This window comes from Mus pahari, chromosome 10, assembly GCF_900095145.1.
Source record: "Mus pahari chromosome 10, PAHARI_EIJ_v1.1, whole genome shotgun sequence".
Lineage (NCBI taxonomy): Eukaryota > Metazoa > Chordata > Mammalia > Rodentia > Muridae > Mus > Mus pahari.
The window spans coordinates 65398775-65416301 of NC_034599.1; the positions used below are offsets into that span (position 1 = coordinate 65398775).

The 17527-nt window shown below is 41.3% G+C and overlaps 1 protein-coding gene and 1 pseudogene across 6 annotated transcripts in view; one reads left to right on the plus strand and one right to left on the minus strand.

The window, feature by feature from the left end:
* Window positions 1–17088, minus strand: part of Rnf111 (ring finger protein 111) — a 68339-nt gene extending 51251 nt beyond the window's left edge. For 3 of the 6 annotated variants that reach the window (XM_029543053.1, XM_029543054.1, XM_029543052.1), the window contains exons 1-2: window positions 16760–17021; window positions 16243–16305 (exon numbers count right to left, since the gene is read on the minus strand). The gene's annotated coding sequence lies outside the window, so the exon portion shown is untranslated. Of the gene's footprint in view, window positions 1–12623; window positions 12699–16242; window positions 16306–16759 lie in introns of those variants that run through there. The other 3 variants (XM_021206408.2, XM_029543051.1, XM_029543050.1) reach the window with 3 other exon arrangements.
* Window positions 12202–13051, plus strand: LOC110327429 (annotated as a pseudogene).
* Window positions 17089–17527: the final 439 nt, after the last annotated feature.

Here is a 17527-nt window from a genome sequence, read left to right on the forward strand (position 1 = left end):
AAAAAAAAAAAAAAGGAAAGGAGTGGTAAGACGAGTCAGATGTGAGGGCACTTGCTTCAACTCTGGCTTCAAGCTTGATGCTCAGAAACTTGACTCCAAAGATGCCCTCTCACCTCCTCATATAGACCCTACACATGCAAATCATATACAAGCACACATGAACACACAAATCATCATTATCATTCTTGTTATAAAATGGAACAAAAAGGTTTCCTAGATCCTGAGAGGTGAAAAGAGGACAGGAGAGGAAGAACGGGGGGAGGGGGGTAGCTTCCATTATTTAAAAAGAAAAATGAAGTTGAGTAAAGCCCGCACTAACATCATTTACAGCGAAATAACACTAATACCTCTACTGCTCATACAAATATCCAGATTCAAACTTCCTGGACTCAGAACTGAGAAGTCAAGTAAAAAGAGCTGTAGAACCCAGTATACACACTCATTTGTGGGTCCAATAAAATGAGCAAAGATGACTTAGGACATGACTGAGTAGGGGCTAGAGCAATGCTCGATGTTTGGGAGTGATAAGTTACTTCTCTACCAGTGAAAAGAGCCAATTCAAACCATATTAGATTATATTAAATGTAGGTTTTATGGGAAGCTGTTCTTGGGCACATTCGGAGGCTCCAAGGACAGAGGCAAAGTCATTATGGGGAAAAGAGGGGGGGAGGGGGAAGAGAGAAAAAGGGAAGAATGTCTGGGGGTGGGAGTGGGGGTGGGGAAGGGCAGCCCAACCCCTGAACTGGAATGTTCAGGATAGAGGGTTCCGGTATGCCAGGTGGAGAGGGATGCTAGGAGAACCTAGAGATCAAATCTTCTTTGATATGTAAAGTATGCACCTTAGTCCCACAACCAAAACCAAACAAAGAATACTTAATGCTCTTCTAGAGCTTCTAGAGGACTCAAGTTTGGTTCCTAGCACCTATGTTGGACAGCTTACAGCCAGAGAATTGGATACCCTCTTCTGGCCTCTGCAGGTATACATGCACGCAAGTGGCATTGCATGCATATATATATGTGTACATTATAAAAATAAAAATAAAAAAGGCCGGGCAGTAGGGAGGCAGAGGCGAGCGGATTTCTGAGTTCGAGGCCAGCCTGGTCTACAAAGTGAGTTCCAGGACAACCAGAGCTACACAGAGAAACCCTGTCTCAAAAGAAAACAAAACAAAAAAGAACTAATCCTTGTGGCTAGGATCTACTTAGTTGTAGCATGCTTACCTAAAATGCATGAAGCCCCAGGCTCATTATTCAGCATTAATAAACTGGGCATGGTGGCACAATCCTTTAGTCCTTGTTCTTGGGGGAGGTAGGAGGATCAAAAGTTCAAAGTCATCTTTGCCTAGCTACTGAGTTCAAAGCTAGCATGAGCTACATGAGACTCTACCTTAAATAATAATAATAATAATAATATTTGTAACCCATATAAAAGAATTCTCCAGGACAATGCTGAAACAATTTGGCAACAAAGTAAGTTAGATTCTAACTTCCATTAAGAAAAGACATTCATGAGTCCATATTGAAATAAGCAAACCTTCCTTCCAGAAGAAAGTCAACTTTTCTAACCTCTCACAGAGGTTAGACAACAGCCCCTCAACCACTACCCTCAAGTGGACAAGAGGGAAACTGTGAGGAAAAACCAGGCAAATGTTCATAGCCAACATCACTAATGGTCATGAGGCACTATGGAACACTGGTAATTAAGTGATAAGGGAACTTCACAGCTGAGGCATTCTTCCCCCAACCCATAATCATAATAAAAACATCCCACAAAACAAACACATGACAGGTGTGTAATATTGCCATAATCTGCAAGAAAATACGTAGAGAAACTGTGAAACCAGAGACTGCATTTAAATACCTGGAATGTAGCTAATTGAGATGCATCAATGTCATCTCTTTGTAGATACAGACATGCAGTCGGTGGAAGGTTAACAAGGAATTGGAACTGGGTGAGGGATATAAGGGAACACTATACTGTCTTTGCCTTGTAAGTATAAAAACAGTTTAGAAATTAAAAAAAAAAAAAAAAAAAAAAAGGATGGGAACATAGAGGTATTGTTTACAAAGCTTCTCTAGGCTCTAGAAAAGGTAGGGGATAATTGAGACAGAGTTCCCTTCCCCTTGCCAATAGCTCCACAAGTTGACACAAGAGGGAAGAAAGAGTCTAGAGCTGGGACCACCATGAGTAAAAATAAGTCCTAAATATGTCATTCCATTGGGATTCCACTGACAAATTCTGCATAATCCACTGGATATAGTGTAGGAAAATAACTGTCCTATGTCACCTTATATTACTACTACTGGGAAATTTGCAAATAAGCACACCTTCTTGCTAACAATCTGCAATAAGACATTAAAAATGTACTATACAGGGACACACACATGCTTAAGTGTGTTTATGTATGTTCTATCTAGTTTCTGTGATATAAAAATATAAACATATGTAAGATAGTAGTTAACCTAGGTAAGTCACCAAGAGGATAAAATATGAGAATTAAGTCACTGGTGTGTGTTGTGTGTGGAGAGAGAAAGAGAGGAAGAGGAGAGAGAGAGGGAGGAGAGAGGGGGGAGAGGGAGAGAGAGATTTTGATTGACTGTTGTTGTTTTTGAAATTTTGAAACATCTTTTGTAGGTAAAGATGGTCTGGAGCTATGTAGCCCAGGCCAGCCTTGACCTTGCAATCCTCCTGCCTCAGCATCCTCATTTTGGATCATAGGCTTGGGCTATTTCACCTGACTCACAGTCATAAAAAATGTCAGCAAATAGATGGCTCCTAGTATAATCTAACTAATGTCCTTTTAAAAGGAAATTCAGAAAAATGGGGGATGGCTACAAACACACAAAAGACTATATAAAGATACAGTGGGCAGGGGGAGGGTATAAGAGACTTTCAGGATAGCATTTGAAATGTAAATGAAGAAAGTATCTAACTTAAAAAAAAAAAAANATGAAGAAAGTATCTAACTTAAAAAAAAAAAAAAAAAAAAAAAAAGCACTGACTGCTCTTCTGAAGGTCCTGAGTTCAAATCCCAGCAACCACATGGTGGCTCACAACCATCTGTAATGGGATCTGATATCCTCTTCTGGGGTGTCTGAAGATAGCTACAATGTACATACATATAATAAATAAATCTTTTTTTAAAAAGAAAATAAAAGATAAATAAATACAAAGACAAGACAGAACCAACCTTACTATGTTCTAGCCTGGCAGATAGGTGTGTCACTGTAATTCAAATGCCATATATAGCTACTACGTCAGACACACACTTTGAAACAAACAGCCCCAGAATCTGGTCTAATCCTTAAGAGGAACAATACCAGGAAAAACTTTCCATGAAGAAAAAGAAAGTCAGTTATGGTGGCATATGCTTGCAATCCCAGCAACTGAGAGGCTATAGGCACAATTCAAGGTCAGCCCGGGCTAAGTGATGAGGTAGCAAGATAATGTCTCTAAAATGAGTAAAATGGGTACAGTTAAGAAACCAAAAATAGCCACTCTGGGTAAAAAGGAGGAAAGTTAATCCCAAACTGCCAAGGCACCAGGGAAAAAGGGATCCTAGGAGCTAGGACCAGGGTTTGTGAGCAGGGACTGAGGAAGTTTAGAGACTAGATAATAGATAGGCACCACAGTTATATGTTAATGGAAGCCACAAGTTTCTTTGAACAGAGGAAAAGGGGAACAAGTAGGAACTATTGTCAAGCCCAAGAGAGGACGCCATCTTTTATCTAAATGTCTGACCTTGGAGGAGGGGGTGGGGCATGACAAAAAAAAAAAAATCAAAATAAAAGAAAGAGTAAGGGAAGTGTACGGTGAAGTTACCTGAAAAAAATGAAAAAGGAAACATTACTTGATAAACAATTTACATTCTTCAAAGGTATAATTCAACTTCAAACAGCTATTTATCTACAATAATTACTTTTAAGAAAGGAAAATTGAGATGACTTTATAAGGTACTTTTTAAAAAATTAACTTATTTCATGTGCACTGGTGTTTGCCTGCATGAATGTCTGTGTAAAAGTATCAGATCCCCCTGGAACTGGAGTTACAGTTGAGAGCTCATATGTGGGAACTGAACCCAAGCCTCTGGAAGACCAGCCTGAGTCATCTCTCTAGACTCATAGGTGCTTTTCAACATCTGAAAGACGACATAAAGGCTTCCAGAATCTGCACAGCAGCTTAGCTGGAGGAGGGTATTGCAGGAAGCTGTTTATTTCTTTTTTTTTTTTTTTTCTTCCGAGACAGGATTTCTCTGTGTAGCCCTGGCTGTCCTGGAACTCACTTTGTAGACCAGGCTGTCCTCAAACTCAGAAATCCGCCTGCCTCTGCCTCCCAAGTGCTGGGATTAAAGGCGTGCACCACCATCGCCAGGCATTCCTGTCCTTTCTTATGTCAGCACTAAGCTCCCAGCCTTCACCATCATCACCCTCAAAAGACAGCAGGATCACAAGTTAAAGGAAGGTAGAACACACAGACATCTTCTATGAAACCAGACAGGGACACTAGAAAAATAAAATAAAAACTAAAAATAATGCAGGTTTGTTTCAAACAGTTGGAACAAACAAGGCAAGCAGCTGACAATGGATTACAGAGACACTAGGGTGGATAACTTGTTCTGTGGTTCAGTGGTTGCCTAGAATGTCCAAGGCCCTGGTTCCACCCCTAGCACTACCAACAAAAAGAAACAGCAGAGACCCCACAAATACTTATAAATACCATCATATGATTCCCAACAAGAGTGGCAAGATAATCTTTCCAACAACAGTAGTCAACCAAAGAGTACGGGGGGGGAAAAAATGCGCCTCAGTATCTACATCCCACCAAATACAAAATTAATCCTAAGAACACACCATAAAACTTCTGCAAGAAAACAGGCAGACAATCAAGAGCAAAAAGGGCATGGTTTCTTTTTGAACTGATGGACTAGATATTACTAAACTCAAAACGTTTTTCTCTTCAGATATACCAGTGAAAAACTGAAAAAGAATAGAGAGCATTAAAAATGCATATGCAATTTTAATCTGCACACACACACACACACACACACACACACACACACACACAAAATGTACTCATGATAAACACTCATGGTTACTATGAAATAAGCAAAAGACATGAAGAGATGTATCTAAAACTGCAAATAATCAAACACAAATAGCCAGTAAATACCTTAAAAATGCTCAATATCTCAAAATCATCAGAAAAACATAAATTAAAACTACAATAAGTTCCCACTACATATTCAAAAAAAGGCTAGAAAGTAAAAAGACCCACCTCCCAGGAAGCGTCATAACCAAATGCTACACACTCTGAAGTTCCCAATAGACATCTAACCTACCATCCAGTAACTCTACACTAAGTTCTGAAAACATGTACAAAAAGGTTTGTATATAGGTGCTCACAGCTTTATTGATGGTCAATTTTAGACAGAGCATAGATACAAGGAAATGCCAATCAACAGCAACACAGGAGAACCTCAGGACCTCCACTGAGGGGAGCAAAGAAGACACACAGTATCTGTATTACTCCATCTAAAGTAAAGGAACCTCTGGAATAGATAAGCACTTGAAATGGCAGTTCTGGCCACTTGTGGTTAGGGCATTACTTAGGGTAACTCAGACTGAGGCAAATCCCCTGTGATATTTCTCCTTTATTCAAACTGCATATTCCAGGCAGACTGAGCTAAATACCAAGGAAGTTTTCAAAGAAACACTCCTTTGTTTTATTTTTTGGCATAACAGGCACTCTGTGATCTACTATCACTTACTGCTCAGTGTAGTTAAATAAAAGAGACAAAGCTTTTAAAAAAAGATTTCACTCCAAGTAAAATTTAAAAGCAAGTAAATGTAAATAAATATACAACTGTGGTTAGAAAATTAACTTGCTTTCTTTTTGTTTGGAGGGTTGTTTTTTTCCCCCCAAAGTTCTGCTCTGTAGTCCAGGCTAGCCACAAACTTGCACTCCTCAGGCTTGTTTTCCAGTGCTGGTATTACAGGCATGCATACCACCCCCAGCTAGAAACTATAGAATGGAGGCTAAAAATGTACACCTGCAATTTGTTTCCATTCTGTTCACTGTGGTGCTGGGGATTAAACTCAGGGACTGATACATTTGAGTTTTAAATTGAGCTAAAGCCCAAACTCTGCCAACTTAAAATAAATGTTAGCAGGATACATGCCTATGATTCCCAATACTCAAAAGAGGTGGAAGCAGAAGGATTCCAAGCTTCAAGGACTACACAGGAAGATCATGTCTCTACACAAAAAAGAAGTTTTAAAAAAGGCTGAGAGGTGGCTCAGAGGTTATGAGCATTTGTTGCTTTTGCACAGGATCTGGGTTCAACACCCACACCAGCTGCTCGTTAACTATTCCAGTTCCATACATACATACACACATACATACATATATCATTACACACACACACACACACACACACACACACACACACACACAGAGAGAGAGAGAGAGAGAGAGAGAGAGAGAGAGAGAGAGAGAGAGAGAGACATAAATCTAATTTTTTAAAAAAGTTATTGGCGTGAGCCAGGCGTGGTGGCGCACCCCTTTAATCCCAGCACTCGGGAGGCAGAGGCAGGCAGATTTCTGAATTCGAGGCCAGCCTGGTCTACAAAGTGAGTTCCAGGACAGCCAGGGCTATACAGAGAAACCCTGTCTCAAAAAAACAACAACAAAAAAAAAAAAAAAAAAAAACACCACACACACACACACACACACACACACACACACAAAGTTATTGGTGTGACTGTTGGTTAGAGAACACCTAAAATAGATGACTAGAAATCTGAAGGAAAAAAACACCAAATAAATGACAGAACCTGGGTGTTCACTACACAACCCACTCATTTTCTATAGCATTTACAATTGTTAATAAAATATCAGAAGAAAGATATGTGATGAATGAACACCAGACACATGAACTTCCAAACAAATAAAAAACAACTCAAGTTTAGCAGTTCACTGTAAAGAAAGCTAGCACACTCAGAGAAGTACACAAAAGTAAGTTCCTCCAGTTATCACTCAAGGTGCTATCAACCCTCCTCTCTTGCTGGAGAAAGGGGCATGTCCAGGAGAAGTAAGAAACAAGCGTTGATTCCTTGGAAAGCAGTATAAAATGATGAATTCTCCGAGTGAGCGACCTAAGCCCTGCAATCCCACCATTATGACACATCTTAGCAAGTTCTAAATCACCTGCTATCTAAAGTTCTTCAGGCATCTTTAAATGAAACATGAAAACAAAAATATTTACCTCAAAAGTCTGCTGTAAATACTAAAATATTGTATGTACATGAAAGCTAAATGCTATTTTTAAAGTTAAAATCCAAATTGATTTAGAAATCATCTAAGCCAAAAAGTCAGCAACCTTTTTTCCTCCAGTTTTTCTTATCCTTTTTAAGGGGTAAGAGAAGACACAGGAGGTCCATTCTCTAGGTATGCCTACCTCAAGCTAGTCTACCTCACTCAAGTGGTAAATCTCAAATCCTTCCTAAAGAAAAAAAGGCTGAAACTCACATGCCTTTAGTCCTAGCACTCAGGAGGCAGAGAGGCAGGTGGATCTGAGTTCTAGGGCAGCCTGGTCTATAGAGCAAGTTGCAGGACAGCCAGAAACTTGCTCAAAAACAAAAACAAACAAAAAGCCCTAAACTTAGAGCAGTTAACCTACCCCCCCCCCAACAAAATTGGAATAAATAAAAATAAAGCCAGAAAACTAATTACAAGGCATTTTTGACAGTCTTAATGTAAAATCCACTCAGGGAATGGTAATGCACTCCCTTAAAGCCCGGCACTTTGGAGACAAAGGCAGCCAGATCAAGATCTCAGTTCAAGGATAGTCTGGTCTACCTAGTTCCAGGCGAGCTAGAGCTATATAGTAAGACCTTGTCTTAAAAGACATACTACTCCCCAGTCCCCTCAATGAACGTCGTATCTAATTTAGGGAGAAAAACTGCTCCTTAAGTTCCAGGGAATACTACTGGACAGATATCAGACATATACAAAGGAAAAAGTTAACTATCTGAATAAAACAGTAATTTAAACTACATAGATTATACTTGCAATTCTGCTCAGCCCAGAATGACAGTTCTGTTGAATTGACAGTTCTTGAATGCAGAATAACTTTTGTTTAATGAAGAACTGTATAAATATTTATAGAATATGAAACATGGCTTATTTTTATGTATTTGACATTTTCTATGAAGTTATATTTCCTTTTAAGATTTCTTAGCCGGGCTGTGGTGGCACACGCCTTTAATCCCAGCACTTGGAAGGCAGAGGCAGGTGGATTTCTGAGTTTGAGGCCACCCTGGTCTAGAGAGTGAGTTCCAGGACAGCCAGGACTACACAGAGAAACCCTGTCTTGAAAAACAAACAAACAAACAAACAAACAAAAGAATTCAGCTTAGATTTTGTAAAATCAATCCATTCTTTAAATATGTAAAAAGTGTATTTGTTTACATATATAAACATTATTTTACCACTAAAATTTGCAAAGTCCATAATCATGTCAATAATGTAATCACTCTTATCCAAAGTTCATTTTGTTTAAACAAGGTGAATGATACACATATCTTCATTTAAATATTTTACAATCCTTAATACATTGACAATTTCACAACAAAAAGAAAAATGGCAACAAAAATTCTATCATCCAACTGATAGAAACTCTCAAACTGAAGAGAGACAATATGACTAAGAAATCAAAGGCTCTTGCTACCTCAGTCCCAAGACTCCCACTTTCCTCCATTTCTACTCAACCACACCCTGGCTCCCCCTCTGCAGGAACTGCCCCCCCTACAGTATTTAGGAACTCTCACTCCCTCACTTCCTCTGTCTTCTCAGCTGCTTCCTTATTAACAGACCTGCACCATCCACTTCAATTCTAAAATATTATCACAATTTTAACCTGCTTCTGAAAAAGCAAACACAAAGTTAACTTCACTCACTATTTTCTCTCTCTAGCTCATTTCCATTATCTACAAAAGTTACTCATTTTTCACCCTAAAGCTTAGGCAGAACATAGAGTTGGCATTCAATCAGTTTTTGCTGAGTTCTATTTAAAGTAACAGAAGAATTGCCATGAGAATGGTGTAGGCAAGCTGTGTGACACTTGCTAGCATGTTGGAAAGAGGCCCCAGGTTCCAGGCCCTTCCCACACACACACCTACAAACTAACTATACTAAGGAGGGAAAAAAAGATAGACTCATTTATCATAAGAAACCAAAGGACAGAGCCCACAGGATGGCTCAGCAAGCAAAGGTGCTCTCTGTCCACTCTCTGATGACCTAAGTTCAACCCTCAGGACCTATACGGGAGAAGAACTGATATTGTTGCTTTTGTCCTCTACACCTGTGCCATGTTGCATGTTCATGCACTGGCATACACACACACACACACACACACACACACACACACGCACACGTTCACACGAACGCACACGTACACACGAACACAAAATAAAAGTAACCAAAAAATTTAAAGATAATGCTTACAACTGGTTAATACTCTGGTGCAGCAGTTCTCAGCTTTTTTGACTTTTTAAGCTCTTCACACCCTGAGAATCCCAAATTTAATGTACTGCTTTTATCTACTAGTGACATGTTCAAAAGTAAAACTGAGAAATATACAAAGGATATTTGTAAGAGCAGTAATAGTATTACACATTTATAAATGTTTTCAAATACTGTGAAAGAAATGCAATACGTTTTCATGAATCTCTTAGCTTCTGGCTTCACAGCAGAAAGCCAGTTTCTATATCTACCTTAGTTTTGAACCTATGATAAGTTGGTTGTACTGGTTAAATTATAAGAAAATCCAGTTTCATGTAATTATTTACTATAAAAAGGAAGTAGTGCTTGTAAGTCCTTTCACAAGTAAGTGTAGCGATAAGGGTAGTTTAACAGAGGACAATTGCAGTGTGGAATCTGAAGCTGTAATAGTCAAACTTTTCAATATAATCAATCACACCTCCACCCCAACTCCAGAAAAACCAAGGGAGACCCAATATGTAATGGCTATTCTTGGTTGTCAACTTGTCCACATCTGGAATTAAGTAAAACCCAAATGGCTAGGTACATTTGTGAGGTATTTTTCTTAATTAAATCATTTGAAGTGGAAAGACCGACCTTTAGTACAGATCTTTTGAGGTAGGAAGATCTACCTTAAATCTGAGGCACACCTTCTGGTAGAAGCCTATATAAAGGTCATAGAAAAGAAAGCTTTTGTTCTTTGCCTGCTTGTCCCCATTCTTGGTGGCAAGTTCATTCCTTCACTGGCATTAGAGCCTACTTCTGGATTTCAGTGTATACTGAAGATATCCAAGTGTTCAGTCTTCATACTGAACACATATGTGCTGAGATACCCAACCTCATGGATTGAACTACTACTAGATTCTTAAACTTTCCATTGGTAGACAGCCAATGTTAGAATACCTGGGCCACAGCCTGTCACTCTAAAAAATCTCTTTTCTATACATAAATATGTTCATTCTTTAAGTTCTGCTCCTCTTGAGAACCCTAACAAATACAGCATTGTAGGACTAACACTCAAGGGTATTCTCTGGCCTCCACATCATACACATGAACATGCAGACACATGAGAACTCTACTACTGAGCCAACATGCCATCCCCCCTCTTCAGTGCTGGAGACTGAACTCAGGCCCTTGAAATTTTGAGGTAAGCACTCTCCCCACAGAGCTAAATTCCCATCCCCTTTTCTCTCTCTCTCTCTCTCTTTTTTTTTTAATACACTGTAGCTATCATCAGACACACCAGTAGAGGGCGTCAGATCTCATTACAGGTGGTTGTAAGTCACCATGTGGTTGCTGGGATTTGAACTCAGGACCTTTGGAAGAATAACCAGTGCTCTTAACCGCTGAGCCACCTCTCCAGCCCCTCCAGCCCCTTTTCTCATTCTTCTACCTCTAAAAATCTATAGACATGTTCCTACATAAGTAAACATATTATCATCTTTATCTTATCTGAGAGTAACCCTAAAAAGTGGCTGTACCACCTTTCTATCTACATAAGAAGCCTATTTCCATTCTTCTCTACAACATGATCTTATTTTCTTCAAGGCACTCACCACTATTTATCCTATTTATGAGGTTGTAACTCAACAGACTGTCTACTCCATGAAGGTAACGCCTTCATCCCTGCAGACCAGTCAGTATCTGCCTATAACATGAGGCAATCAACACATACTTCAAGTATATCATAATGTAAAACCTCCATGTAACATATCAGCTCTGTTCTGTGTTTCTATCATTTGTAACTTGCTTTTCATCTAATGTCAATTTCTGACTACCTACAGAAACCCAGGCAGCAACCTGAGAGATGCAAGAGAGAATAGAGTATAAAATGGTCAAATATGCCGGGCAGTGGTGGCACACGCCTTTAATCCAAGCACTTGGAAGGCAGAGGCAGACGGATTTCTGAGTTCGAGGCCAGCCTGGTCTACAGAGTGAGTTCCAGGACAGCCAGGGCTATAAAGAGAAACCCTGTCTCAAAAAAACAAAAAGAAAAAGAAAAAGAAAAAGAAAAAGAAAAAGAAAAAGAAAAAGAAAAAGAAAAAGAAAAAGAAAAAGAAAAAGAAAGCCAGCCTCAAACTCACCTGCCTGTGCCTCCTGAGTTTTGAGATTAAAGTTCTCAGGACTTTTTTTTTCCCATGTGCACTGGTGTTTTGCCTGAATGTATGCCTGTGTGAGGTGTTGGATCCTCTGAAACTGGAGTTACAGTTATGAGCTGCCATACAATCCCTGGGAATTAAACCTGGGTCCTTGGAAAAGCAGCCAGTGCTCCTAACCACTGAGCCATCTCTCCAGTCCCTCTCAGGAATTATTTTTAAAATGACATTAAGCCAGGTATGGTGGCCTAGGCCTTTAATCTCAGCACTCTCCAGGCAGAGGCAGGAGGATCTCTAATTCTCTAAGTTTAAGGTCTGCTCTATGATAGCAAGTTCCAGGCTAGCCAAGGATACATAGTAAAAACTTATCTCAAAACAAAACAAAACAAAACAAAACCAGGGCTGCTGGAGTAGGTAAGTCCGCGTTCAAGCCCATGGGCCAAGGCTTTTCTGGCTGATAAAACCAGCTCCAAAATTTAGAAATACTCGACATCTAGTTGGCTCTAAATTGTAAACCACAGGATGAGTATTCAGTGACCATGAGAGATCGAAAACATTCTACCACACCATAAACCTTGGTGTAGATCACTTCCTTTTCTGTGGATTGAAGACAGAGAGCACAATGAGTACAAGAAATCCTCAGGGGCTGGAGAGATAACTCAGCAGTTAAGAGCACTGACTGCTCTTCCAGAGGTCCTGAGTTCAATTCCTAGCAACCACCTGCAATGGGAATCCGATGCTCCTTTCTGGTATGTCTGAAGACAGAGACAGTGTACTCACATACATGAGATAAATAAATAAATAAATCTTTAAAAAAAATAAAATAAAATAAAATAAAATAGTCAAAGAAAGCAGCATGGTGGAACCAAAAATTCCAGACAAACCCAGAAGGGAATTCAGGAAACAACTTCAAACCCTGAGATTTCCTAGGAAGCAGAACCCATAGAACTTGTGGAAACTGTTAAAGATGAAATGGTGGACCTCACCTGTGAATCTTTAGAGCCTGTGGTTGTGGACCTGACTCACAATGACTCTGTTGTGATTGTTGAAGAAAGGAGAAGGCCAAGAAGAAATGGAAGGAGGTTGCACCAAGACCATGCTGACAGACAGCTGTGTGGTGGGCAGCGATGAGGAGGAACTGTCTAGGGACAAAGATGTATCCATGAGTACCCATACTCCTTGAAGCACCAAGGATGATGGAGCTACTGGACTCGGGCCCTCCTGTACTGTCAATTATCAGATCCGCATGGATGGATACGCTGAGGTTGTGTAGAATGGGGGTTTCATTGTTTCTGCAGAATGTGGCTGTGTCTTCTGTAGCCAGTGCCTCCGTGATTCCCTTAAGAATGCTAACACTTGTCCAACTTGTAGGAAAAAGATTAACCATAAATGGTACCGCCCCATTTATATATGAAATGTCCACAACTGCTCAGGATAGACCAGTGGACAGACAGCAGGGCCGGCTTTTCTGCATGGTATCTGCCTCCAGTTTCCTGAGCCCAGAAAGACTCAAAAATCAAAAAAACAAAAAAATAAAAAACAAAACAAAAAAATAGTTAACAACCAAAAGAAAAAGATGTCATCAGAAGCAATTGAAAGTATCATTTTTATAAACAATGTAGTAGCCCATACTATCCCACATCTACAAGAGGATTAGAAATTCAATGTACAGCCGGGCGTGGTGGCACCCATCTTTAATCCCAGCACTCAGGAGGCAGCGGTGGGCGGATTTATGAGTTCGAGGCCAGCCTGGTCTACAGAGTTCCGGGACAGCCAGGGCTATACAGCAGAGAAACCCTGTCTTGGGGGAAAAAAAAAAAAAAAAAAAAAAAACTCAATGTACTTAAATTGGCACACACCTTTGATGCCAGCACTTGAGATGCACAGGCAGGCAGATCTGAGTTTGAGCCTGGTCTACAAAGTGAATTCTAGGGCTACACAGAGAAAGGGAGGGAGGGAGGGAGGGAGGGAGGGAGGGAGGGAGGGAAAATTCAAGGAACTTTTTGGCTTTACAGTGAATTCAACCTGAGATGCATGAGAGCCTGGTCTCAAAAACAGGGGTTGGGGTTTGGGGGGAGTATTCATATTTAGAACTTCTGAAAGTTGTAAAAGGTTGGTAAAGCTGGACATAAGCTCACACTTGTAATCACCAGCACTTTGGTGACATGAGAGGCCAGCTTGGGATACATAATGAGAACCAGGTTATAGTACACCCCCATCTTGGGAAAACACAAAACAAACAAAACACTCTGAGTAACTTCTCCAATGGACAGAATTATCCACTACCTTGAACAAATATGGCTTCATTGAAGGTTAATGCATATGTATGTGCTTTATTTGCATACATGCATCATTTATACTCTCCACAGAGCATTTCTTTCTAGAGAGCTGTCCTGATAAATCTAACAGTGAATATTGAAAGAACTAAAAATAGAAACTATTAAATGTGGCACACACACACCCGAAACCAGAGGCTAGAAATGAACATTTATGAATTTTATACTCATTTTACTAATTGAGAAGGCTATAACTTCAGGAAAAGTTAACAATAAATTCAGATCCAATGTACAACAACCATACTACACCTAAACAAATGTAACAAATCTTAATTACTATTATTTTGTTGTTGTTGTTCTGTCAGTCTATTTCTCTCTATTAAAGTCCCAAGTCCATGGAGTTGGGGTAAAAGCAGGGACACATATAACTAAGTTGTAACCAGTGCATGATACCAAAGCCCTTTATTACCATGACATTTTTAAGACTTAAAAAGGTATGAATGTTTTGATACAATGAGTTTTCTATTTCATATTTTCAACTTGTAAAGAAAAATTGTACTCAGATGTACCTGCTGAAAAACTTACTGCTCTTTGGCTTTATGCAAATAAACTGCTGTTCTCTTGGAATATCAGCCTCAATTTCTTACATATGAAACACCAAAACAAAACTTGCTGAATATAACCCCAGCTAACATACATTCTTCATTAAGCCTAATTATTTTTTTTTAAGATTTATTTACTTATTATATGTAAGTACACTGTAGCTGTCTTCAGACACCCCAGAAAAGGGCATCAGATCTCATTACGGATGGTTGTGAGCCACCATGTGGTTGCTGGGATTTGAACTCATGACCTTCAGAAAAGCAGTCAGCGCTTTTAACCACTGAGCCATCTCTCCAGACCCAAGCCTAATTATTTTTAATTATTTTTATGATAGCTTTTTTCAAATATAAACTCAAGACCCAAGTACAATGACAGAAACCTGCAGTCCCAGCTCCTTTGGAGGCTTAGGCAGAAAGATTCCTGAGTATAGGAGCTGAAGACTGACTATTTCTAGTGAAACATCTGGGATACAAGTGACCAATATACAGAGACCAAGGGGGAAAGATGACAAAAGAAAACACACACATATAACACCCTATTAAGAAAAAAAACTATTCTTGCTAATTTTTCCCACTTTCATTCACCCAACTCACAAATGTCCTCAGTAATTTTTTCAGATACTACTGAGACTCTTAGGTAACAAGCAACCAGGATACAATGAAATAATTTGTCCATGGTAACACCCTAAGAAAGTAGCAAAAGTAATATATATTTTGGGGGGTGGGTATTTAAAATAGGGTCTCTCTACATAGTGTGGGCTGTTGTAGAACTCACTGTATACACCAAGCTAGGCTCTACGTCCCAAATGTTAGGATTAAAGGTAACTCTAGCCATCACACACCCAGCACTCCTGCTACAAAAGTAATTTAAAGCTAAACTGTTTCTCTTCAAAGTAGAAGAGCTTCCTTATAACCTATGTCACAATGTAACACAATATTACAATGACCAGTTTCTACTAAGTGTTTTTTACTAAAATAAATACAAAACAAAAATCACTTAGTTACAAACTATCAAACGGTTTGGAGTCAAGAGTGTTTACTATGCTGGCTGAGGACCCAATCGGGTCTCAGCACCTACACAAGGCAGTGCAAAATCTTCCTTAACTCCGCTCCAGAGTATTAGATCCTCTTCCGGCTTCAGACGCACCTGCACTCACATGTACAGACCCACACACTGATATATACACACATGAAGGATTTGGGCTTTGTTTGGGTTCTTTAATGTAGACTCAAAAGCTAAGTAAAATCAGAATTATTGAGAGGACATCTGTATTAAGTCAGAATCACATGAGAGCTATTGCAAAGACAAATGGTAAGGATATGGAACCTCTGTTCATCTTTTTCCGATTCTACTCTTTTTGGTTAAAGAGGTCCCCAAAACAAGAAAATTAAAGATAAAATGCCAAATGGAACGAAGTTTGGATCAAGTCAGGTTCAAGAGCTGTCAGAACTCTTACAATGAGGTCTCTGTCAGCTGGCTCACTCACTGCTACTCAGGAGTTCTAAACTCACTCTGTCCATAAATCAAGGAACAGGAAAGCTCTCAACAACAATGGAGTCACCCCATACTACAGACATGAGCAAATTAAGTGAAGGCGCTACAACTTCCTGATTTTTTGTTTTTTGGTTGTTGGTTGTTTTTTTTTTTTTTTTGGACGCTAAAAAGTCACACTTGTTTTTTAAAATTATCTATAAAGCTCTATAATCTAAGAAGTGTGGTGACAAACCTCTATTTCTCCAGAACAAAAACCGATATTTCCACCGCACCACTGCTGACTCCGATCAATTATCTAGGCAGGATAAAGAAAACATCTTTTTTTAATGACTAACCAGCAAACTCCACACAATATCAGACGCGCCTGTCTTCTGCTCCGCGGACTGCGCGTGCCCGCCCGCACCGGGCGGCTCCCGGCTCCAGCAGGGGTTACCTTCCTCACTCCATTGTCACCCCCACTCCTCGGCCCTGCGCCCCCGTCCCGCTGGCGAGCGGCGGCCCCAGGGCGCAAGCCCCTCACCCACCCCCTCCCAAGAGGCCGTGGGTGTGTCCGCGGGCGGACTCCTGCCCGGACACAATGAGCCACTCCGCGCCGCCGGGGACCTGCGGTCATTCCCCTGTCGCCGACCCGGGCCGGCCGCCGCGGCCCTTCCTCTTTTCTCCCTCCTGCTCGGCCCCTCCCCCGCCGCGCGCAAGCGCCGCCGCGCCGCTCCCCTCCCCCGCGCCCCCCCTTCCGCCGGCGCCCTCACCCGAGTCCGCAGGCCCCGTGCGGCCAGGTCCCGGACTCGCTGGCGCGGGGTTGGCGACCAGCGCTCGGCCGGGTGAGGCTGAGGCGGGCCGGGTAGCTCTCCTCAGGAGGGCGTTTGTCAACACCGCCGCCGCGGAGCGTGAGGCTGCGCCTGGCTCGGCTCGACCCGGCTCCGAGCACCCGATCGCGGCCCACGCGCGCTCGCGACCCTGAACGGCCGGCGTGTCTTACGCCGCGCAGCACCAGCGCCCCGCCACCATCGCCGCCGCTGCCGCCGCCGCCGCCGCCGCAGCCTGGGCCGGCCCTCCCCGACTGCGCGAGCGCGACACCGGGGGCCTTTTACGACAGTTCGGAAAGCGAGCGCGCCGGCCCCTCACGCCCTCTCACAGCAGTATGTCTGCGCATGTGCGGACCACGGCCCGCCCCCCTGCGTCCCAGTCCTTCCTCTTTGCACTGGCTTTGGCGAAACTGTTGGCCCAGTGGGACGAAGTTAAAAATAAGGTGGTTGGGCTCACTTTCTTCCGTGATTTCGGGTTCAACAGTGCTTCAGCATGATTCCGCCTACATACTGGTTGCTTTCTTTCTAACTAAAAATTATTTCAGCTTACTGACTGCACTAGTCGTGCCTTTAAACCAGTAAACATGGGTTAGTCTTTCTCAGCAGAAGATACCCAGAACAGAAATCTCATCTCACTGGTGAAGTGAACTTCCAAAATCATTTCAAGTATATTATTAGGTAGCCTGGGAGCTATGCAATCGCAGATGACTT